The sequence below is a fragment of the Dryobates pubescens genome, chromosome 37, assembly GCF_014839835.1.
Source record: "Dryobates pubescens isolate bDryPub1 chromosome 37, bDryPub1.pri, whole genome shotgun sequence".
Taxonomy (NCBI): domain Eukaryota; kingdom Metazoa; phylum Chordata; class Aves; order Piciformes; family Picidae; genus Dryobates; species Dryobates pubescens.
Window position 1 is genome coordinate 5,212,501 of NC_071648.1, and position 24,196 is coordinate 5,236,696.

A 24,196-nucleotide genomic window follows, 5' to 3' on the forward strand; every position below is an offset into this window, starting at 1 on the left:
GGCTGCTCTGAGCAAACCAGAGTGAACCAAATGAAGAGAGCACTGACTGAAAGGCTGCTCTGAGCAAACCAGAGTGAACCAAATGAAGAGAGCACCAACTGAGAGGCTGCTCTGAGCAAATCAGAGTGAGCCAAATGAAGAGAGCACTGACTGAAAGGCTGCTCTGAGCAAATCAGAGAGAACCAAATGAAGAGAGCACTGACTGAAAGGCTGCTCTGAGCAAACCAGAGTGAACCAAATGAAGAGAGCACTGACTGAAAGGCTGCTCTGAGCAAACCAGAGTGAACCAAATGAAGAGAGCACCAACTGAGAGGCTGCTCTGAGCAAATCAGAGTGAACCAAATGAAGAGAGCACTGAAAGGCTGCTCTGAGCAAACCAGAGTGAACCAAATGAAGAGAGCACTGACTGAAAGGCTGCTCTGAGCAAACCAGAGTGAACCAAATGAAGAGAGCACCAACTGAGAGGCTGCTCTGAGCAAATCAGAGTGAGCCAAATGAAGAGAGCACTGAAAGGCTGCTCTGAGCAAACCAGAGTGAACCAAATGAAGAGAGCACCAACTGAAAGGCTGCTCTGAGCAAATCAGAGTGAACCAAATGAAGAGAGCACTGACTGAAAGGCTGCTCTGAGCAAACCAGAGTGAACCAAATGAAGAGAGCACTGACTGAAAGGCTGCTCTGAGCAAATCAGAGAGAACCAAATGAAGAGAGCACTGACTGAAAGGCTGCTCTGAGCAAATCAGAGTGAGCCAAATGAAGAGAGCACTGACTGAAAGGCTGCTCTGAGCAAACCAGAGTGAACCAAATGAAGAGAGCACCAACTGAGAGGCTGCTCTGAGCAAATCAGAGTGAACCAAATGAAGAGAGCACTGAAAGGCTGCTCTGAGCAAACCAGAGTGAACCAAATGAAGAGAGCACTGACTGAAAGGCTGCTCTGAGCAAACCAGAGTGAACCAAATGAAGAGAGCACCAACTGAGAGGCTGCTCTGAGCAAATCAGAGTGAGCCAAATGAAGAGAGCACTGACTGAAAGGCTGCTCTGAGCAAATCAGAGAGAACCAAATGAAGAGAGCACTGACTGAAAGGCTGCTCTGAGCAAACCAGAGTGAACCAAATGAAGAGAGCACCAACTGAGAGGCTGCTCTGAGCAAATCAGAGTGAACCAAATGAAGAGAGCACTGACTGAAAGGCTGCTCTGAGCAAATCAGAGAGAACCAAATGAAGAGAGCACTGACTGAAAGGCTGCTCTGAGCAAATCAGAGTGAGCCAAATGAAGAGAGCACTGACTGAAAGGCTGCTCTGAGCAAACCAGAGTGAACCAAATGAAGAGAGCACTGACTGAAAGGCTGCTCTGAGCAAACCAGAGTGAACCAAATGAAGAGAGCACTGACTGAAAGGCTGCTCTGAGCAAATCAGAGTGAGCCAAATGAAGAGAGCACTGACTGAAAGGCTGCTCTGAGCAAATCAGAGTGAGCCAAATGAAGAGAGCACTGACTGAAAGGCTGCCCTGAGCAAACCAGAGTGAACCAAATGAAGAGAGCACTAACTGAAAGGCTGCTCTGAGCAAACCAGAGTGAGCCAAATGAAGAGAGCACTGAAAGGCTGCTCTGAGCAAATCAGAGTGAGCCAAATGAAGAGAGCACTAACTGAAAGGCTGCTCTGAGCAAACCAGAGTGAACCAAATGAAGAGAGCACTGAAAGGCTGCTCTGAGCAAATCAGAGAGAACCAAATGAAGAGAGCACTGAAAGGCTGCTCTGAGCAAACCAGAGTGAGCCAAATGAAGAGAGCACTGACTGAAAGGCTGCTCTGAGCAAATCAGAGTGACCCAAATGAAGAGAGCACTGAAAGGCTGCTCTGAGCAAACCAGAGTGAGCCAAATGAAGAGAGCACTGACTGAAAGGCTGCTCTGAGCAAATCAGAGTGAGCCAAATGAAGAGAGCACTGACTGAAAGGCTGCTCTGAGCAAATCAGAGTGAGCCAAATGAAGAGAGCACTGACTGAAAGGCTGCTCTGAGCAAATCAGAGTGAACCAAATGAAGAGAGCACTGACTGAAAGGCTGCTCTGAGCAAACCAGAGTGAACCAAATGAAGAGAGCACTGACTGAAAGGCTGCTCTGAGCAAATCAGAGTGAGCCAAATGAAGAGAGCACTGACTGAAAGGCTGCTCTGAGCAAATCAGAGTGAACCAAATGAAGAGAGCACTGACTGAAAGGCTGCTCTGAGCAAACCAGAGTGAACCAAATGAAGAGAGCACTGACTGAAAGGCTGCTCTGAGCAAATCAGAGAGAACCAAATGAAGAGAGCACCAACTGAAAGGCTGCTCTGAGCAAATCAGTGAACCAAATGAAGAGAGCACTGACTGAAAGGCTGCTCTGAGCAAATCAGAGTGAACCAAATGAAGAGAGCACTGACTGAAAGGCTGCTCTGAGCAAACCAGAGTGAACCAAATGAAGAGAGCACTGACTGAAAGGCTGCTCTGAGCAAATCAGAGAGAACCAAATGAAGAGAGCACTGACTGAAAGGCTGCTCTGAGCAAATCAGAGTGAGCCAAATGAAGAGAGCACTGAAAGGCTGCTCTGAGCAAACCAGAGTGAACCAAATGAAGAGAGCACTGAAAGGCTGCTCTGAGCAAATCAGAGTGAGCCAAATGAAGAGAGCACTGACTGAAAGGCTGCTCTGAGCAAACCAGAGTGAACCAAATGAAGAGAGCACTGACTGAAAGGCTGCTCTGAGCAAATCAGAGTGAGCCAAATGAAGAGAGCACTGACTGAAAGGCTGCTCTGAGCAAATCAGAGTGAACCAAATGAAGAGAGCACTGACTGAAAGGCTGCTCTGAGCAAATCAGAGTGAGCCAAATGAAGAGAGCACTGAAAGGCTGCTCTGAGCAAACCAGAGTGAACCAAATGAAGAGAGCACTGACTGAAAGGCTGCTCTGAGCAAATCAGAGTGAACCAAATGAAGAGAGCACTGACTGAAAGGCTGCTCTGAGCAAATCAGAGTGAGCCAAATGAAGAGAGCACTGACTGAAAGGCTGCTCTGAGCTTCTCAAAGGCTTAGCAATCATCAATTCCCATCAAGGTTATTGATTTCCCTGCTGGTGAAAAAAGCATAGCACTTTGATATGATGATGGGAAACTTGATGCAGGCAGTATTAGGAGATTAAAAAATGCTGCTCTTGTGCATGAACTGTGTCCTTATCTGTGCTTCAACTAATTGAACAGCAGTAATAGCACTCAGAGCAGCTCATTTGTTAACAATCCACCAAATAAGTTCTCAGCTGGGATGACTACTCCCTGTCAAGCCTCCATGAAACAGATTCCTGCCCCAGAATGGGTTGGGTAGGAAAGGACCTTTGAGACCAGCCAGTTCCAACCCCCTGCCACAGCCAGGGACACCTCCCACCAGCACAGCTTGCTCAAGGTCTCATCCAGCCTGGCCTGGAACACCTCCAGGGAGGGGGCAGCCACAACCTCCCTGGGCAGCCTGTGCCAGGGTCTCACCAGCAATATTCCAGAGGTGTGGAAGTGGCACTAGCACAGGTTTCCATGTTTCAATCCCTCAGCAGAAGGAACCTGAGGAGCTTCACCCCACTTGGGAGCAAAGAGCGAGAGCAGTGCTCGGGGGCAGCGTCTTGCACAGGCTGGAGGAAGGGAGGTTGTAGCCAGGTGGGGGTTGGTCTCTTCTCCCAGGCAAGCAGCACCAGAACAAGAGGACACAGTCTCAAGCTGTGCCAGGGGAGGTGTAAGTTCTAGGTGAGGAGAAAGTTCTTCATAGAGAGAGTTGTTAGCTGTTGGAAAGTGCTGCCTAGGGAGGTGGTGGAGTCCCCATCCCTGGAGGTGCTCAAGAAAAGGCTTGGATGTGGCACCTGGAGCCATGGTGTGGCTGTCAGGAGGTGTTAGGTGTTAGGTAACAGCTTGGGCTTGATGATCTCTGAGGTCTTTTCCAGCTTTCTTGATTCTGTGCTTCTCTGATCCTTACATCTTCCCATTCTTCCAGAGCTGGCCAGCTGCTTCCTGCTGTGCCTTTGTTTGCTTGTTTGTTTCCTGCTCACTCCTGAACCTCTCTGTCAAACTTGTTGTAAAAATCCATCTGTGTTACCTCCTGATGAAGGGCAGCAATGTTCCTTCAGGGTGGCAGCAATCACCTTGGGTCAGCACAGGGAGAGATGGAGAAGTTTCTCTCCTGCCTCTTGCAATATCTGAGGGATGCTCACACGAAGCATAACTCACCCTGAAAGAGAGGGCTGCACTATTGGCATTTCTGTCTCCTGCCATCACTCTCAATGCCTCTGAGAGCACCACAGGCATGGCTGACTGCACAGGGACAGAAAGCTTCTGGATACTGCTATCAGAGTCTCACAGGCTCACAGTATATTAGAGGTTGGAAGGGGCCTCCAGAGATCTTCCAGTCCAAGCCCCCTGCTAGAGCAGGAGCAGAGAATCCAACACATCCAATCCCCTCTTGAACACCTCCAGGGATGGGGACTCCACCACCTCCCTGGGCAGCACATCCCAATGCTGAACGACTCTCTCAGGGAAGAACTTTCTCCTCACCTCCAGCCTAAACCTCCCCTGGCACAGCTTGAGACTGTGTCCTCTTGTTCTGGTGCTGCTTGCCTGGGAGAAGAGACCAACCCCCACCTGGCTACAACCTCCCTTCAGGGAGTTGGAGAGAGCAATGAGGTCTGCCCTGAGCCTCCTCTTCTCCAGGCTAAGCAACCCCAGCTCCCTCAGCCTCTCCTCACAGGGCTGTGCTCCAGACCCCTCCCCAGCCTTGTTGCCCTTCTCTGGACACCTTCAAGTCTCTCAATGTCCTTCTGAAACTGAGGGGCCCAGAACTGGACACAGGAGTCAAGGTGTGGCCTAAGCAGTGCTGAGCACAGGGCACAATGACCTCCCTGCTCCTGCTGGCCACACTGTTCCTGATGCAGTGATTCTGTGAGTGGATGGCTAATGAAGTGGGGAATGCTTCATGTTATGTTTGTCTCTATATTGGCCCTGACTGCACAATTCCTCTCCACCTTGCACTGTGTCTGTGGGTACAAACCACAGGCTGTGTAGCATTTTTGCACAGGTCACACAGGAACACATCCAGACAGGGATGGAAAGGCTCCACAGAAGGAGACTCCACAACCTCTCTGGGCAGCCTGCTCCAGGGCTCTCTCACAGAGGTTGGAAGTGACCACCAGAGATCAGCCAGTCCCTGCCAGAGCAGCATCACCCAGGGCAGTCTGCACAGGAAGGCATCCAGGTGGGGGTGGAAAGGCTCCAGAGAAGGAGACTCCACAACCCCCCTGGGCAGCCTGCTCCAGGCCTCTCTCACCCTCACACCAAAGAAGTTTCTCCTCATGCTGAGCTGAAACCTTCTCTGTTCCAGTTTGTCTCCACTGTTCCTTGGCTTATTGCTGTGCAGCACCCACAAGAGCTTGGCCCCCTCCACTTGACCCCCAGCCCTCAGCTATTGATAGACATTGATCAGATCCCTCTCAGCCTTCTCTTCTCCAGGCTAAACAGCCCCAGGGCTCTCAGTCTCTCTCCACAGGGCAGATGCTCAAGTCCCATAAGCATCCTCCTGGCTCTCCCTTGGTGGAGAGGGTGGTGGATCACTGGCACAGATTGCCCAGGGAGGTGGTAGTGGCCTGTGATGGGTTTAGTTCAAACCTCTAAGAGGCTCCATCCCTAGAGACACTGAAAGTCAGGCTTGATGGGTGTCAGAGCAGCCTGATCTAGTTGGGGATGTCCCTGCTTATCCATTTTAAGGCATTGCTCCTTGGCTTATTGCTGTGCACCACCCACAAGAGCTTGGCCCCCCTCCCCTTGCCCCCCAGCCCTCAGCTATTGACTGGCATTGATCAGATCCCTCTCAGCCTTCTCTTCTTCAGACTGAATATGTCAGACAGAGAGGCTCTAATTTTGACCTGTGGATCCCTTCTGATGCAGGTCACAGTGAGCAGAATGCATTATTGCCTCCAGCCAGCTCTTGGTGCCTATCCTGAAGAGAAAAATACCCATCTCATGAAAAAACAAAGCAAAGCAGAACAAACCAGCAACAACCCCCCCCCCCCCCAGCTGGTGCCAAAGAGCCCTTTTTCATCAATTCTTTTCAAGGCAGAGATCACCATGGTAGGATGAGACAAAACAGAACAGATTCATCTGTTCCTGAAAGCAGGAGCCCCTCTGCTGCTGTCTGTGGAATCATAGATCCCACACAATCCACTGGGAGCAAAGAAAATGCTAAAGGTCAGCCAGTCCAAGCCCCTGCAAGAAGCAGGGACACCCCCAACTAGATCAGGCTGCTCTGACACCCATCAAGCCTGACTTTCAGTGTCTCTAGGGATGGAGCCTCTTAGAGGTTTGAACTAAACCCATCACAGGCCACTACCACCTCCCTGGGCAATCTGTGCCAGTGATCCACCACCCTCTCCACCAAGGGAGAGCCAGGAGGATGCTTAGGGGACTTGAGCATCTGCCCTGTGGAGAGAGACTGAGAGCCCTGGGGCTGTTTAGTCTGGAGAAGAGAAGGCTGAGAGGGATCTGATCAATGGCTATCAATAGTTGAGGGCTGGGGGGCAAGTGGGGACACAGAGCTCCAGTTGTGTCTCTCACCACCCTCATGAGCAACAACTTCCTCACAGCCAATCTCAATCTCCCCACTTCTAGTGTTGCTCCATCCCCCCCAGTCCTATCCCTCCCTGACACCCTCAAAAGTCCCTCCCCAGCTTTCTTGGAGCCCCCTGCAGATCCTGCAAGGCCACAATGAGGTCTCCTGGGAGCCTTCTCCTCTCCAGCCTGCACAACCCCAACTCCCTCAGTCTGTGCTCACAGCAGAGCAGCTCCAGCCCTCTGCTCCTCCTCCTGGCCCTTCTCTGGACACCTTCCAGCACCTCCAGAGCCTTCCTGGCACAGAGGCTCCAGAGCTGGCCCCAGAACTGCAGCTGTGGTCTCAGCAGAGTGGAGCAGAGGGGCAGAATCCCCTCCCTGGCCCTGCTGGCCACACTTCTCTTGCTGCAGCCCAGGCTCTGCTTGGCTCTCTGGGCTGCAAGTGCTCCCTGCTGGCTGCTCTTCAGCTTCTCCTCCCCCAGCACCCCCAAGGCCTTTTCTTCAGTGCTGCTCTCCAGCCAGTCCCTGCCCAGCCTCTAGCAGTGCCTGGGATTGCCCTGAGCCAGCTGCAGGACCTTGCCCTTGGTCTTGTTGAACCTCCTGAGGTTGTCCTGGGCCCAGCTCTGCAGCCTGTCCAGGTCCCTGTGGATGGATCCTTCCCTCCAGCTGTCAGCAGCACCACACAGCTTGGTGCCATCAGCAGCCCTGCTGAGGCTGCCCTCAGTGCCACTGGCACAAGCAGAGGCTGTGTTCTTTCCTTGCCTCTCCCCAAGCAGTGGCAGTCCCTCGTTACCAGCCTGTAAATACAGTAAGTGCAGCTGCTGATGTGTTCTTCTCCAGTCATTTGTCGCAGCTGATTAAGGGGAGAAATGGAAAAGGTTAATTCTCTAATTACATCCTCCCCCGAGGTAAATTATGCATGCTCTCACAGCCATTGACACCCCATAATGGGCCCTTCTTTAACTGCCAAGTGATGCTCCGGGAAACTCGGCAGATCTTCACTAGGGTTATTTTTAGTAAGCAAGAAGATGGAGGGAAGGGAAAGAGAACATCCATCCTACCAGCAGCCCTTAACTCTTGCTGGACAGCCTTCCAACAGGCTACTAAATCATGGAGCACAGCCCTGGGAGGAGAGGCTGAGGGAGCTGGGGTTGCTTAGCCTGCAGAAGAGGAGGCTCAGGGGAGGCCTCATTGCTCTCTCCAACTCCCTGAAGGGAGGTTGTAGCCAGGTGGGGGTTGGTCTCTTCTCCCAGGCAGCCAGCACCAGAACAAGAGGACACAGTCTCAAGCTGTGCCAGGGAAAGTTTAGGCTGGAGGTGAGGAAGAAGTTCTTCCCAGACAGAAAGAGAGCTTGGCCCTTGGGATGTGCTGCCCAGGGAGGTGGTGGAGTCTCCATCCCTGGAGGTGTTTAGGAAGAGCCTGGATGAGGCACTTGGTGCCATGGTTTAGTTGATCAGATGGTGTTGGGTGATAGGTTGGACTGGATGATCTCCATGTTCTTTTCCAACTTGGTCTATTCTATTCCATTCCATTCCATTCCATTCTATTCCATTCCATTCCATTCCATTCCATTCCATTCCATTCCATTCCATTCCATTCCATTCTATTCTATTCTATTCTACTCTGTTCCATCCCATTCCATTCTATCCCATTCTATCCCATCCCATTTCATCCCATTCCATTCCACTCCATCCCATTCCATTCCACTCCATTTCGTTCCACTCCATTCCATTCCATTCCATTCCATCCCATTCCATTCCACTCCATTTCATTCCACTCCATTCCATCCCATTCCATTCCATCCCATTCCATTCCATCCCATCCCATTCCATCCCATTCCATTCCATCCCATTCCATTCCACTCCATCCCATCCCATTCCACTCCATTCCATTCCACTCCTCTCCATTCCATCCCATCCCATTCCATTCCACTCCTCTTCATTCCATCCCATCCCATTCCACTCCATTCCATTCCACTCCTCTTCATTCCATCCCATCCCATTCCACTCCATTCCATTCCACTCCTCTTCATTCCATCCCATTCCACTCCTCTTCATTCCATCCCATTCCATTCCATTCCATTCCATTCCATCCCATCCCATTCCATCCCATTCCATCCCATCCCATTCCATTCCATCCTACAGCCTAGGGGCACACTGCCTTGCAAGTTGCCCAGCAGAGCAGGACCTCAGGGAGGTGGTGGACAGCTGCCTCAGGGTGAACCAGCAGTGTGCTCAGCTGTACAGAAGGCCAACAGCATCCTGGCCTTGCAGCAGGATCAGTGAGGCCAGCAGGACCTGGGAAGGGATTGTGCCCCTGTACTGGGCACTGGTGAAGCCACACCTCAGCTGTTGGGCTCAGTTTTAGGCCCTTCACTACAAGAAGGTCACTGGGGAACTGGAGCAAGTCCAGACTGGTGAAGAAGGGTCTGGAGAACAGGGCTGGGGAGGACGTGGGGGTGTTAGGTGTGGAGAAGAGGAGGCTGGGGGAGATCTCATTGCTCTCTCCAGCTCTCTGAGAGGAGGTTGTAGGCAGGAGGAGGTTGGGCTCCCTGGCATCAGGTGATAGAAGGAGAGGAAATGGCCTGAAACTGTGCAGGGGAGGCTTAGGTTGGGGAGTAAGAAAAATGCCTTTGCTGCAGGAGTGGTCAGGGACAGGAAGAGGCTGCCCAGGGAGGTGGTGGAGTCCCCAGCCCTGGAGGGGTTCAAGAAACCTGTGGAGATGGTACCTGGGGAGATGGTTCAAGGGCCATGGTGGTGTTGGGTTGACAGTTGCACTTGGTGGTCCTAGAGGCCCTTTCCAACCCAAACAACTCCATGCTTCAACACACCACAGAGAAAAAGAGAAGAGAAATCAAATGTGGGTTACTGAAACATCATTGCCCCTACAGATGGTTAGGCATAGGTAAGACTCAGAGACTGAGGGAGGCAAAGCTTTGCTTTTCAGACAAAAATAAGAGGGTTTTCAGGTCAAAATTGTTTTCAACTACCTTGAGTCATAGAATCCCAGAATGCTCTGGGCTGGAAGGGACCTCCAAAGCTCACCCAGTCCAACCTCTCTGCACTCAGCAGGGGCATCCCCAACTACATCAGGCTGCCCAGAGCCCTCTCCAGCCTCACCTTGAACATCTCCAGGGATGGAGCCTCAACCACCTCCCTGGGCAACCTGTGCCAGTGTTCCACCAGCCTCATGCTGCAGAACTTGTTCCTCACATCCAATCTCAATCTGCTCTGCTCTACTTTGAAGCCATTGTCCCTGCTCCTGTCCCTGCAGGCCTTTGCAAACAGTCTCTCTGCAGCCTTCCTGCAGCCCCCTTCAGGTCCTGGCAGGCTGCTCTTAGGTCTGCCTGGAGCCTTCTCTTCTCCAGGCTGAACACCCCCAGCTCCCTCAGCCTGGCCTCAGGGCAGAGCTGCTCCAACCCCCTCAGCATTCCCATGGCCTCCTCTGGAGCCTCTCCATCAGGTCCAGGTCCTTCCTGTGCTGAGGGCTCCAGAGCTGCAGACAGCACTGCAGGGGAGGTCTCAGCAGAGCCAAGTGTCAGAATCGGCTCTCTGGCAATGCTGCTTTGGATGCAGCCCAGGCTGCCCTTGGCCTCCTGTGCTGCAAGCTCACCCTGCCTGCTCCTGGCCAGCTTCTCCCCCCCCAGCACCCCCAAGTCCTTTTCCTCAGGGCTGCTTTCTCTCCCCTCCTCCCCCAGCCTGCACTGCCAGTGAGGATTGCTCTGGCCCAGGTGCAGCACCCTGCACTTGCTCTTGTTGGAGCTCCCCTGGGCACCACCTCTGCAGCTTGCCCAGGTCCCTCTGGATGCCATCCTGTGCCTCTGGGGTATGGGCAGCACCACTCAGCTTGGTGCCACCTGCACACTGCTGATGGTGCCTTGACCCCAGGGCCTACAGCACTGATACAAATATTAACCAGCACAGGTCCCAGTGCAGAGCCCTGAGAGGACACCACTGTCACTGCTCTCCATCTGGTCTTCAAGCCACTGAGCACCACCCTCTGGATGTGACCATCCAGCCAGTTCCTTACCCACTGCCCTGCCCACATTAGCATGACCTGGAATTCTGTTTGATGATCTGATCTGAAGTTCTGATGTCCTAGAACCTTACAAACCAAGATGGAGAGGACTGTAAGCTGAGTCAGTTGGGATCATGGCCTTGCTTCATTCTGGCTGCCAAGAATCCATTTTTCATGTGGCTGGAAGTTCTTTTCTCCTTCCCAGCCTGCAATATAAAGAAGGTTTATGGCCCTTTACTGCTATCTGACCTTTGTCTCTCTTCAAACTCTCTTTTTTTTACCACTATTAACTCTGCCTGGTGTAGACTCTGCACTACACCTGGTCCCATGAATTTAAAGCAGAGTGAAGAAAGCATTTTGGGTGCCTGAAATGTGGCTACACAAAGCTTACTACATCATCTGAGCTCTGCCCAGTTACACCACTAAAGGATTTAGCCCTTCCATGCCTTCCACATCAAGCTGAATCACTGCTCTCTGTATCTCTTCCCTTCCTCCTCCCCCACCCCTCTTTCTCTTCCAGAAGGAGCTCTGAAGAATGATCTCTGCAGTTCCCCATCCATTGTGTCTCCCAGGTCAATGTGCCATTACTGCTTAATGCAGAAACAAATTTTCCTTCCAGCTTTTGTTGTTATAGCTTATGAAGATCAGCCTGCCCCCTCCTCCCTGCCCTCCACTACATCATCCTAAGAGGAGTGGAGAAAAGAAGAGAGAGCTGCAAGGGCAGAACTGTGCTGCTCAAGCTGCAGTACCACAGTGTCACAGAATCACCAAGGTTGGAAGAGACCTCAAAGATCATCAAGTCCAAGCTGTCACCACAGACCTCATGACCAGACCATGGCACCAAGTGCCACATCCAATCCCCTCTTGAACACCTCTAGGGATGGGGACTCCACCACCTCCCTGGGCAGCACATCCCAATGGTGAACAACTCTCTCAGGGAAGAACTTTCTCCTCACCTCCAGCCTGAACCTCCCCTGGCACAGCTTGAGACTGTGTTCTCTTGTTCTGGTGCTGCTTGCCTGGGAGAAGAGACCAACCCCCTCCTGGCTACAACCTCCCTTCAGGGAGCAAGAAAGTGTCCAGTTCTGGGCCCCTCAGTTTCAGAAGGACGTGGAGAGACTTGAAGGTGTCCAGAGAAGGGCAACAAGGCTGGGGAGAGGCCTTGAGCACAGCCCTGTGAGGAGAGGCTGAGGGAGCTGGGGTTGCTTAGCCTGGAGAAGAGAAGGATCAGGGGAGACCTCATTGCCCTCTACAACTACCTGAAAGGAGGTTGTAGCCAGGAGGGGGTTGGTCTCTTCTCCCAGGCACCCACCACCAGAACAAGGGGACACAGTCTCAAGCTGTGCCAGGGGAAGTTTAGGCTGGGTGTTAGGAAGAAATTCATCCCAGACAGAGAGATTGGCCATTGGGATGTGCTGCCCAGCGAGGTGGTGGAGTCCCCATCCCTGGGGGTGTTCAAGAGGGGATTGGATGTGGCACTTGGTGCCATGGTCTAGTCATGAGGTCTGTGGTGACAGGTTGGACTTGATGATCCTTGGGGTCTCTTCCAACCTTGGTGATTCTGTGATACTGTGAGCACACACAGAGAACACTTCTGTGATGGTGGTGATCAGTCCACTGCTTCTTTGTTATTTGGAGAATGAAATTGTCTCTTAATGAAGAAAACAGAAATGTGGTTGCCTGCATTTGCCCAGGACAGCCCCAAAGTGAGCAGCAGACTGTCCCACATGTTGCATGCCTGCCTCACTCTCTGCACATCAAACCTCTCTTTTGCTAGCCTGGGAATGCTGTCCAGTTGGACATTTGGTGCCTTCAGGGGAGGAAAGTGCTGTGGCAATTCCTTGTCCCAGTGTACACTTACCCACCAGCAAACTCCTTTGATCCCTGGTGTAAGCTTCTCCACCCTAATGGAATTACCCAAAGCATGAATCTGGCCCATGTCAGTTATTCATACAGCAAAAGCTCTGACTGCTCACCCATCAGCACAACCCAGCACTCAGCCTCAATCCATCCTCACTGCAAGGGCTGCTACACCCCTGGGACAAGAAGGGTGACTGGAGGGCAAGAGGCTCTGACACACCACAGTTTACAGGCAGCCTCTTGTGACCTGTATAGAGCAGCTGCAAAAGCCTAGAGAGCAATAATCAGCTTATGACAGTGCCACAAGGGCAGAGAGAGGCACAGAGGGGAGTCTGACATCTCTCTCTATTTCCCCAATCTCTTTGCCAGTTTGGAAGGCAATAAAAACAAGACTGGTGTGGCACAACTGTGGATTGCACTGCTGCACAGCAAGGCCTTTCCCCCCTTTATGTTAGCACAAGTACCAACAAAAGAATAGAATAGAATAGAATAGAATAGAACAGAATGGAATGGAACAGAACGGAACGGAATGGAATGGAATGGAATGGAATGGAATGGAATGGAATAGAATAGAATAGAATAGAATGGAATAGAATGGAATAGACTAGACTAGAATAGAATGGAATAGAATAGAATAGAATAGAATAGAATAGAATAGAATAGAATAGAATAGAATAGAATAGAATGGAATAGAATGGAATAGAATGGAATAGAATGGAATAGACCAGGTTGGAAGAGACCTTCGAGATCATCGAGTCCAACCTATCATCCAACACCACCCAACCAACTAATCCATGCAACCAAGTTGCTGCAATTGCTGTTGTGGTCATATAGGATCATAGAACTGTCAGGGTTGGAAGGGACCTCAAGGCTCAGCCAGTTCCAAGCCCCCTGCCATGGCCAGGGACACCTCACACTGCAGCAGGTTGCTCACAGCCACCTCCAGCCTGGCTGCAAACACCTCCAGGCAGGAGGCTGCCACCACCTCCCTGGGCAGCCTGTGCCAGGCTCTCACCACCCTCCTGGGCAACAACTTCTTCCTCACAGCCAATCTCAATCTCCCCACTTCTAGTTTTGCTCCATCCCCCCCAGTCCTGTCCCTCCCTGACACCCTCTGAAGTCCCTCCTCAGCTTTCTTGGAGCCCCCTGCAGATCCTGCAAGGCCACAATGAGGTCTCCTGGGAGCCTTCTCCTCTCCAGCCTGCACAACCCCAACTCCCTCAGTCTGTCCTCACAGCAGAGCAGCTCCAGCCCTCTGCTCCTCCTCCTGGCCCTTCTCTGGACACCTTCCAGCACCTCCAGATCCTTCCTGGCACAGAGGCTCCAGAACTGGAGGCAGTACTGCAGCTGTGGTCTCAGCAGAGTGGAGCAGAGGGGCAGAATCCCCTCCCTGCCCTGCTGGCCACACTTCTCTTGCTGCAGCCCAGGATGCAATGGGCTGGGGTATAGGGTAGGATGGGGTGGGAGAAGGCTCACTTAATAAACAACTAGTTACAGAATTGGTTTTGCTTGTGAAATGCAAGGACACAAAGGCACTGTAAACAAATCCACCAACCTGCTGAAATCCTTGAAAGGCTTCAATGTTTATCTCAACCTCATCTTCAGACTCACAGCTCAGTCTCCAGCACTCCAACTATTTTGAGTTCTCCATCTTCCTTCTCCTCAGATGCTTCCTAAATATAGAAGAACTGCTGGCAGGGATCTCACAGCAAACTGTCCACTAGGTCTGGAAATATAATGGAGATGTTCTTTGCTTCCAACCTGCCAAGTGGCTGATTGCTGGCAGCAGAATCAAGGGACAGATGGCCATCCAGCTCCATCTACACCCCATGGAGATGAACAAGTGACAATCTGCAAACTGCTCAAAACTGATTTCAACTGCTTTAACCTCAGCAAAACCAAGAGCCTCTTAGGTTTCCTGGGGGATGTGTAGGCAGGTTCTCTGCTGGTTTGATGCTCGTGGGTATAAAGGCTCCACTGTTCTGAAGACTTGGGGAGCTCTCTTCTCGTACAAGTGCAACCCCAAGCACACAGATCAGAGGATCAGAGGATGTTAGGGATTGGAGGGGACCTTTTGGAGATCATCCAGCCCAACCCCCTGCCAGGGCAGGGCAAGAGAATCCAGTACAGGTCACACAGGAACACATCCAGCCAGGGATGGAAAGGCTCCAGGGAAGGAGACTCCACAACAGTCTCACAGTATCACCAAGGCTGGAAGAGACCTCAAAGATCATCAGCTCCAACCTGTCACCACAGACCTCATGACTAGACCATGGCACCAAGTGCCACATCCAATCCCCTCTTGAACACCTCCAGGGATGGGGACTCCACCACCTCCCTGGGCAGCACATCCCAATGGTGAACGACTCTCTCTGGGAAGAACTTTCTCCTCACCTCCAGCCTAAACCTCCCCTGGCACAGCTTGAGACTGTGTCCTCTTGTTCTGGTGCTGCTTGCCTGGGAGAAGACACCAACCCCCACCTGGCTCCAACCTCCCTTCAGGGAGCTGTAGAGAGCAATGAGGTCCCCTGGGCACACTGCTGGCTCATGTTTAGGTGGCTGTCAATCAGCACCCCCAGGTCCCTCTCTGTTTGGCAGCTCTCAGCCACTCTGACCCCAGCCTGTAGCTCTGCCTGGGGTTGCTGTGGCCAAAGTGCAGCCCCTGGCACTTGGACTTGTTGAATGCCATCCTGTTGGCCTCTGCCCATCTGTCCAGTGGGTCGAGGTCCCTCTGCAGAGCCCTTCTGCCCTCTAACTGACCAACATCTGCTCCCAGCTTGGTGTCATCTGCAAACTTGCTGATGATGGACTCAATGCCCTCATCCACATCATCAATGAAGATGTTAAAGAGCATGGGGCCCAGCACTGATCCCTGGGGCACACCACTGGTGCCTGGCTGCCAGCTGGCTGTGGCACCATTCACCACCACTCTTTCCTTCCTCTCTTGCATTGTACTTTTTTCCCCAGCATCATTTTTCGTCCAACTCAGACTGTAGCTCCTGCAGGCAAAAGCGTTTTCTGTGTTCAGCATGTTCCTTATTTTCCCTTTTCCTGTCCATCCTTTCAGGCTATGGTTCCACAGTTATTAATATTAGTTTTCTACATGCTGGATTGCCCAGCAGGATCCCTATCAGATGCAGAGATACAACTCCATTCGTGTTTAATTAGCCAAGGCACATAATAAAGAGTTCCTGCTGACATTATTCTTTCCCACTAAGGCTGGGTTTGCATAAGGGAACACACACACACATACACACACACACACAAATATGCTGAGTTTCACTTTATTTGCTTGTTTGTTCATTTCCTTTCCTTAGCAAATCAGAATTAACAAATGAAACCTCCACCTGCTCTGCCCTGCTGGCCACAGCACTCTCATTTTGGCCTTACAGCCCCTGCCTTTGCATTCATGATAGGTTGGACTCAGTGATCTCAAAGGTCTTTTCCAATGTGGCTAATTCTCCCCTCCCCTCCCCTCCCCTCCCCTTCCCTCCCCTTCCCTCCTCTCCCCTCCCCTCCTCTCCCCTCCCCTCCCCTCTCCCCGCCACCCCCCTCACCTCCCCTTCCCTCCACTCCTCTTCATTCCCCTCCCCTCCTCTCCCCTCCCCTTCCCTCCTCTCCCCTCCCCTTCCCTCCTCTCCCCTCCCCTTCCCTCCCCATCCCTCCCCACCCCTCTCCCCTCCTCCCCCCTCTCCTCTCCCCTCTCCTCCTCTCCCCCCTCTCCTCTCCCCCCTCTCCTCTCCCCTCCTCTCCCCTCCCCTCCCCTCCTCTCCCCTTCCCCCTCCTTCTCTCCTTCCCCCTCCTCTCCCCTCCTCCCTTCCCCTCCTCTCCCCTCCTCTCCCTTCCTCCCTTCCCCCTCCTCTCCCGTCCTCCCTTCCCCTCCTCTCCCCTCCTCTCCCCTCTTCTCCCCTCTCCTCTCCCCTCCTCTCCCCTCCCCTCCTCTCCCCTCCTCTCCTCTCCCCTCCCCTCTCCCCTCCCCTCCTCTCCCCTCTTCTCCCCTCCCCTCTCCTCTCCCCTCCCCTCCTCTCCCCTCTTCTCCCCTCCCCTCTCCTCTCCCCTCCCCTCCCCTCCTCTCCCCTCCCCTCTCCTCTCCTCCTCTCCCCTCCCCTCTCCTCTCCCCTCCCCTCCCCTCCTCTCCCCTCCCCTCCCCTCCCCTCCCCTTCTCCCACTCCCCTCTCCAAACCTCTCCAGCCTCCTCTTTAGTCTCCTCCCCTCCACTTGAGTCTCCTCTCCCCTCCTTCTATTCTATTCTACCTTGAGTCCTGTGCCCAGTTCTGGGCTCCTCAGTTTAGGAAGGAGGTTGAGATGCTGGAAGGTGTCCAGAGAAGGGCAACAAAGCTGGGGAGGGGTCTGGAGCACAGCCCTGTGAGGAGAGGCTGAGGGAGCTGGGGTTGCTTAGCCTGGAGAAGAGGAGGCTCAGGGGAGACCTCATTGCTCTCTACAACTCCCTGAAGGGAGGTTGTAGCCAGGTGGGGGTTGGGCTCTTCTCCCAGGCAACCAGCACCAGAACAAGAGGACACAGTCTCAAGCTGTGCCAGGGAAGGTTCAGGTTGGATGTTAGGAAGAAGTTCTTCCCAGACAGAGAGCTTGGCCATTGGGATGTGCTGCCCAGGGAGGTGGTGGAGTCACCATCCCTGGAGGTGTTTAGGAAGAGCCTGGATGAAGCACTTGGTGCCATGGTTTAGTTGATCAGATGGTGCTGGGTGATAGGTTGGACTGGATGATCTCAAAGGTCTTCCATCCTGGTTAATTCTATTGTATTGTATTCTATTCTATTCTATTCCATTCCATTCCATTCCATTCATGGCAGTTTGGGCACCACAGTCAACAGAATTCCTCTGCCCTGTTGTTAGGAAGAGCAGAGGTCATCCTGGCTGGGTCATGCAGAGCAAGCTGAAGGGTTGATGCCTTCCAGCTTTGCCTGAAACTAATCTTGCAAACTTCTGATGCAAATGCAATCCCTCCTGTTCCACCAGCTGTGGGGAGTGGAGGAAAACAAAAGGGTTTCCTGAAGGGCATCAAATTCAACTCCCTTGTGTTAGGGGGCTGTGTGGTAGCTCCAATCTGATAGCACCTTAACAAAGCTCTTGACAGGGTCTCTTAAAGCAGCTGATGCCTTAAATAGGGAAGGACATGCTTACTGTGATGGAGAGCCCTGCATGCCCCCATGATGAGCCTGTCTCCTGTTGTACTGTGGAAAGAGGAAAGTGGATGGAAAACAGAGGGAGAAGGCACACAAACAACCTGCTGAAGTGTGCCAGGTTACAGCCATCCCTGGAGGGGCTGGGCTGAAGAGAACCTAACCCCCAGGTGGACAAAGAAACCTGACCCAGGTGGACAAAAAAACCTGACCCAGGTGGACAAAGGTCCTTTGGTCAAAGTCAGTTCCTCCCCCCACTCCTGTGCACAAAGCCTATTTAAGGGGAGCCATTTCCTGTGCTCTTCCTCTTCCTCTTGCTCCTCCCCTGCCCAACAGACCCTTTACTGCTGCTGCTGAGGAATAACCACCTGGTGGGGCCTGCTCCATAGAATCATAGAACCACTGTCAGGGCTGGAAGGGACCTCAAGGCTCAGCGAGCTCCAAGCCCCCTGCCATGGCCAGGGACACCTCACACTGCAGCAGGTTGCTCACAGCCACCTCCAGCCTGGCTGCAAACACCTCCAGGCAGGAGGCTGCCACCACCTCCCTGGGCAACCTGTGCCAGGCTCTCACCACCCTCCTGGGCAACAACTTCTTCCTCACAGCCAATCTCAATCTCCCCACTTCTAGTTTTGCTCCATCCCCCCCAGTCCTATCCCTCCCTGACACCCTCAAAAGTCCCTCTCCAGCTTTCTTGGAGCCCCCTGCAGATCCTGCAAGGCCACAATGAGGTCTCCTCAGAGCCTTCTCCTCCACACTGAACAACTCCAACTCTGTCTCCATTGGAGCTGCAGCCCTCTGCTCCTGGAATTGCTTAAGTACTGTTTAAACCCTTCCATCGGGATTGCCCTGCTTTCTCCTTAGAAATAAGCTTCCCTTCTGTGCTGCTTTGTGTTGTTGTTTCGGGACTCTTTGGGGCTGTCCTTCGCTCCTTCTCCTTGATGCAAACACTTCCTCTTCGGTTTGAAACAGCAAACGACGGCTTAAATCGACAGCTTCCCCTCCGATGTTGTCTGATCCCAACCTCATTGCAAGCCTAGGCGAGGAGGAAGTGCTCACTATTTACACAGCTTTAGGGTAGGCTGGGACTTTCTGGGTCCTCTGGTAAACGCCGTGATGAGTTAATTGATGATTTGCAAGGAAATGATTCATGTTAAGCTGCCGTTTCCCTCCGCACAGCAATGGGAGGGATCGCATTAGTGCTGCTGCTAAACAATGGCTAAGCGCCGCGGCTGGCACCGTCGGGAAGCCCAGGCAGGGCAATCAGCAGGTGGGAATCGTCGAGCGCTGGGCTAAGCCTCTCCCCCTGCAAGCCTTTTGCTGGCTGCGGGGCGCTCTCCTGCTGCATCCCTGCTTCTCAGTGAGTCAGTCTCGCTTGCAGGTGGGATTTAACCGACCTGAAGTGCTTCGCACGCTTGTTTGGGTGGGGTGGTGTGGGCAGCAGTTGAGGCAACAGCAGTGAGTCTCTTCGGAAAGTACCAGAACAAGAGGACACAGTCTCAGGCTGCGTCAGGGGAGGTTTAGGCTGGAGGTTAGGAGGAAGTTTTACACAGAGAGAGTGATTGCCCATTGGGATGGGCTGCCCGGGGAGGTGGTGGGGTCGCCGTCGCTGGGGGTGTTCAGGGCGAGGCTTGACAGGGTGCTTGGTGCCATGGGTTAGTTGATTAGGTGGTGTTGGATGATAGGTTGGACACCATGATCTCGAAGGTCTCTTCCAACCTGGTTTATTCCATTCCATTCCATTCCATTCTATTCCATTCTATTCTATTCTATTCTATTCTATTCTATTCTATTCTATTCTATTCTATTCTATTCTATTCTATTCTATTCCATTCCATTCCATTCCATTCCATTCCATTCCATTCTATTTTATTCCATTCCATTCCATTCTATTCTATTCCATTCTATTCCATTCTATTCCATTCTATTCTATTCTATTCCATTCCATTCCATTCCATTCCATTCCATTCCATTCCATTCCATTCCATTTTATTCCATTCCATTCCATTCCATTCTATTCCATTCCATTCCATTCCATTCCATTCCATTCCATTCCATTCCATTCCATTCCATTCCATTCCATTCCATTCCATTCCACTCCATTCCATTCTATTCTATTTTATTCCATTCCATTCCATTCCATTCCATTCCATTCCATTCTATTCTATTCTATTCTATTCTATTCTATTCTATTCTATTCTATTCTATTCTATTCTATTCTATTCCATTCCATTCCATTCCATTCCATTCCATTCCACTCCATTCCATTCCATTCCATTCCATTTTATTCCATTCCATTCCATTCCATTCTATTCTATTCTATTCCATTCATTCCATTCCATTCCATTCCATTCCATTCCATTCCATTCCATTCCATTCCATTCCATTCTATTCTACCCTACCCTACCCTATCCTATCCTATCCTACCCTATCCTATCCTATCCTATCCTATCCTACCCTACCCTATCCTATCCTATCCTATCCTATCCTAAAGCTTTAGCCCTGCCGGCCACTTGGTGCCCTCAGGGGATCACCGGATGGGAGTAGGTTAGAGGCTGGAAGGCACCTGCCCCTTTCCCCTGGCTTTTTGGCTCACCAGAATGCACATTATAAGCTGCAGTTGCCTCCTTTGAAACGGCGAAGCTGTAAATTTAAGTCACAGTACCACAGGATCAGAGGGCAACAGAGGTTGGAAGAGACCTCCAGAGATCAGCCAGTCCAACCCCCCTGCCAGAGCAGCAGCACCCAGGGCAGTCTGCACAGGAAGGCATCCAGGAGGGGTTGGAAAGGCTCCAGAGAAGGAGACTCCACAACCTCTCTGGGCAGCCTGCCCCAGGGCTCTCTCACCCTCACACCAAAGAAGTTTCTCCTCATGCTGAGCTGAAACCTTCTCTGTTCCAGTTTGTCTCCATTGCTCCTTGGCTTATTGCTGTGCAGCACCCACAAGAGCTTGGCCCCCTCCACTTGCCCCCCAGCCCCCAGCTGGGGGAGAAGAGGAGGCTCAGGGGAGACCTCATTGCTGTGTAAAACAGCTCTAATCATAACTATTTCACTTACATTTCACCACCCTCATGGGGAACAACTTCTTCCTAACATCCAGTCTGAATCTACCCAATTCCAGTTTTGCTCCATCCCCCAAGTCCTATCCCTCCCTGACACCCTTTAAAGTCCCTCCCCAGCTTTCCTGTAGCCCACTTCAGATTCTGGAAGGCCACAATTACAGTATCACAGCATCACCAAAGTTGGAAGAGACCTCAAAGATCATCAAGTCCAAGCTGTCACCACAGACCTCATGACTAGACCATGGCTCTAAGTGCCACATCCAATCCCCTCCTGAACACCTCCAGGGATGGGGACTCCACCACCTCCCTGGCCAGCACATCCCAATGGTGAACGACTCTCTCAGTGAAGAACTTTCTCCTCACCTCCAGCCTAAACCTCCCCTGGCACAGCTTGAGACTGTGTCCTCTTGTTCTGGTGCTGCTTGCTAGAGAGAAGAGACCAACCCCCACCTGGCTACAACCTCCCTTCAGGGAGTTGTAGAGAGCAATGAGGTCTCCCCAGAGCCTCCTCTTCTCCAGGCTAAGCAACCCCAGCTCCCTCAGCCTCTCCTCACAGGGTTGTACTCAAGGCCTCTCCCCAGCTTTGTTGCCCTTCTCTGGACACCTTAAGTGTCTCAATATCCTTCCTAAACTAGGTCTCCTCAGAGCTTTCTCTCCTCCAGCCTGCACAACCCCAACTCCCTCACTCTGTCCTCACAGCAGAGCAGCTCCAGCCCTCTGCTCCTCCTCGTGGCTCTGCTCTGGAGACCTTCCAGCCCCTCCAGATCCTTCCTGGCACAGAGGCTCCAGAGCTGGCCCCAGAGGTGCAGTTGTGGTCTCAGCAGAGTGGAGCAGAGGGGCAGAATCCCCTCCCTGCCCCTGCTGGCTCTGCTGCTCTCGCTGCAGCCCACCACCAGCGCAATCCCCGTGCACTCTGCCGGAGGAGCTGGAGGCTGCTGGAGTGCAGCCATAAAGAAGTACAAAACAACTAATTGAATAAATAGAATCAGGAGGAGAGAGAGAGAGAAAGAGAGAGAGAGAAAGAGAGAGAGAAAGAGAGGAGTTTTATCTCCTCTCCCACTATTTGCTCATGACTTTCATGTCCATCACCATTCGCTCGCCGCTCGGGCCGGACGCTGTCTGTTGGCACGTGGTGAAGAGCTGACTGTAGGGTGTGGAGCACAGGAAAGCTGTTGGCTGTAATTTCTCCCCCTGCAAAGGCTGCAAAGCCCTTGGAGAGGCTGGGTGAGCTACCAGCTTGTTGTCATGTTTCTAAGTAATGAGAGTTATTTGGATGATAACTCAGCAGCGGGTGGCATTCATTTCGGCTGGGGAGCTACAGGAACAGCTTTGGGGCTGAGTGCTGACTGGGTAAATATAAAAGCTGAGACAAACAGGCAGCTCTCCTCCCTCTATCATGAGAGCACACATGTAGCAGCACTGCCAAGTGAGCAAGCTTCAGCTACAAGAAATGCCTGTTTGCTTGTGTTGTTTATTTTCTCTCTGACAGCATCACAGAGTGTGAGGGGCTGGGAGGGACCTCCAGAGCTCAGCCAGTCCAGCCCCCTGCCAGAGCAGGAGCACCCAGAGCAGCTCACACAGCAACACAGCCAGGCAGGGCTTGAAGAGCTCCACAGAGGGAGACTCCACAACACCCCTGGGCAGCCTGCTCCAGGCTTCTGGCACCCTCACAGGGAAAAAAGTCTTCCTCCTCTTCCCATGGCACTTCCTCTGCCTCAGCTTCCACCACTGCCCCTGGTGCTGGCATTGGGCATCCCCCAGCAGAGCCTGGCTCCAGCCTCTGGGCACTGCCCCTGCACAGCTTTAGCAGCAGCAAGGAGCTCACCCTCAGGCTCCTCCTCTGCAAGCTCCAGAGCCCTCAGCTCCCTCAGGCTCTCCTCCTAAGGAAGATCTTCCACTGCCTGCAGCATCTTTGTGGCTCTGTGCTGGACTCTCTCAAGCACTTCCCTGAGGTCCTTCCTGACCTGAGTGGCTCAGAATTGGACACAATATTCCAGGTGTGGCCTCAGCAGGAGGAGAAGACCCTCTCCAGAGATACTCACCACAGCCCTTCTAATCCACCCCAGGATGCCATTGGCCTTCTTGGCCACCAGAGCATATTGGTGGCTCATGGTCACCCTCCCATCCACCAGGACTTTGTGCTGTCATTGGGCTCCATCCTCTTGGCACTCACCCTTTACATCTATAGAAACATCTTGCATTTGTCCTAACAAGCACTGACCTCATGAGCCTCTGGCAGCCTCTGTTCTTTGATGGAGAGATGCTTCCTCTCTGCTCTGCTCTGAGAAAGAAAAAGAAGTGTTATGGAGAATGGCTTGGGACACCCATTCCTGAAAGCTGGAATGGACTGGGGCAGTCAAGTGTCCCATTTCAGCAGTGTTTGATTTGCTGGGACAAGCAGAACTATGGACTGCAGGAAGAAAAAGAGAAGGTTCCCCAGTGTCTTGAATATAAACCCATCCAGTTTTAGAAGGAATTGTTGGGTGGGAGGTGGTGTTTGTGATCTGGATTGTGACAGGGCTCTGTTCTCCAACAGCATTATGTTTCAGACATTGAGTCCAGCAAGCAGCAACTACAGGGTCACAGCTCACAGGATGTCAGGGGTTGGAAGAGACCTCTGGAGATCTGCCAGTCCAACCCCCCTGCCAGAGCAGGAGCAGAGAATCCAGCACAGGTCACACAGGAACACATCCAGACAGGGATGGAAAGGCTCCACAGAAGGAGACTCCACAACCTCTCTGGGCAGCCTGCTCCAGGGCTCTGGGACCCTCACAGGCAAGAAGTTCCTCCTCATGTTGAGCTGGAACCTCCTGTGCTGCACTTTCCATCCATTGCCCCTTGGCCTATCCCAGGGCACAGTGAGCAGAGGCTGTCCCTGGCCCTTCCTTCCTGACCCCCAGCCCTCAGCTCTTGATAGACATTGATCAGATCCCTCTCAGCCTTCTCCTCTGCAGACTCAACAGCCCCAGGGCTCTCAGCCTCTCCTCCCCAGGCAGTGCTGCAGTCCCTTCAGCAGCCTTGCAGCCCTCCCTTGGCCTCTCTCCAGCAGATCCCTGTCCCTCCTGAGCTGGGGAGCCCAGAGCTGGATGCAATATTGCAGGTGAGGTCTCAGCAGGGCAGAGGAGAAGGGGAGGAGAACCTCCCTGGCTCTGCTGGCCACACTCCTCTGAATGCCCCCCAGGACCCCCTTGGCCTTCTTGGCCCCCAGGGCACATTGCTGTCCCATGCAGAGCTTGCTGCCCATCAATATCCTGAAAGGATTTTGCATTAAGGCAGGGGTCAGATCCTTCTCTCACATAACCAGTGATAACATGAGAGGAGATGACCTCTGGTTGTTCCAGGGGAGGTTTAGGTTGGATCTGTGGAACAATTTCTTTCCTGCAAGAGTGGTCAGGGATTGGAACAGGCTGCCCAGGGAGGTGATGCAGTCACCATCCCTGGAGATGGGTTAATGGGCAGGGTGGTGTTGGCTTGACAGTTGGACTGGATCTGAGAGGTTTTTTCCAACATTGATAGATGAG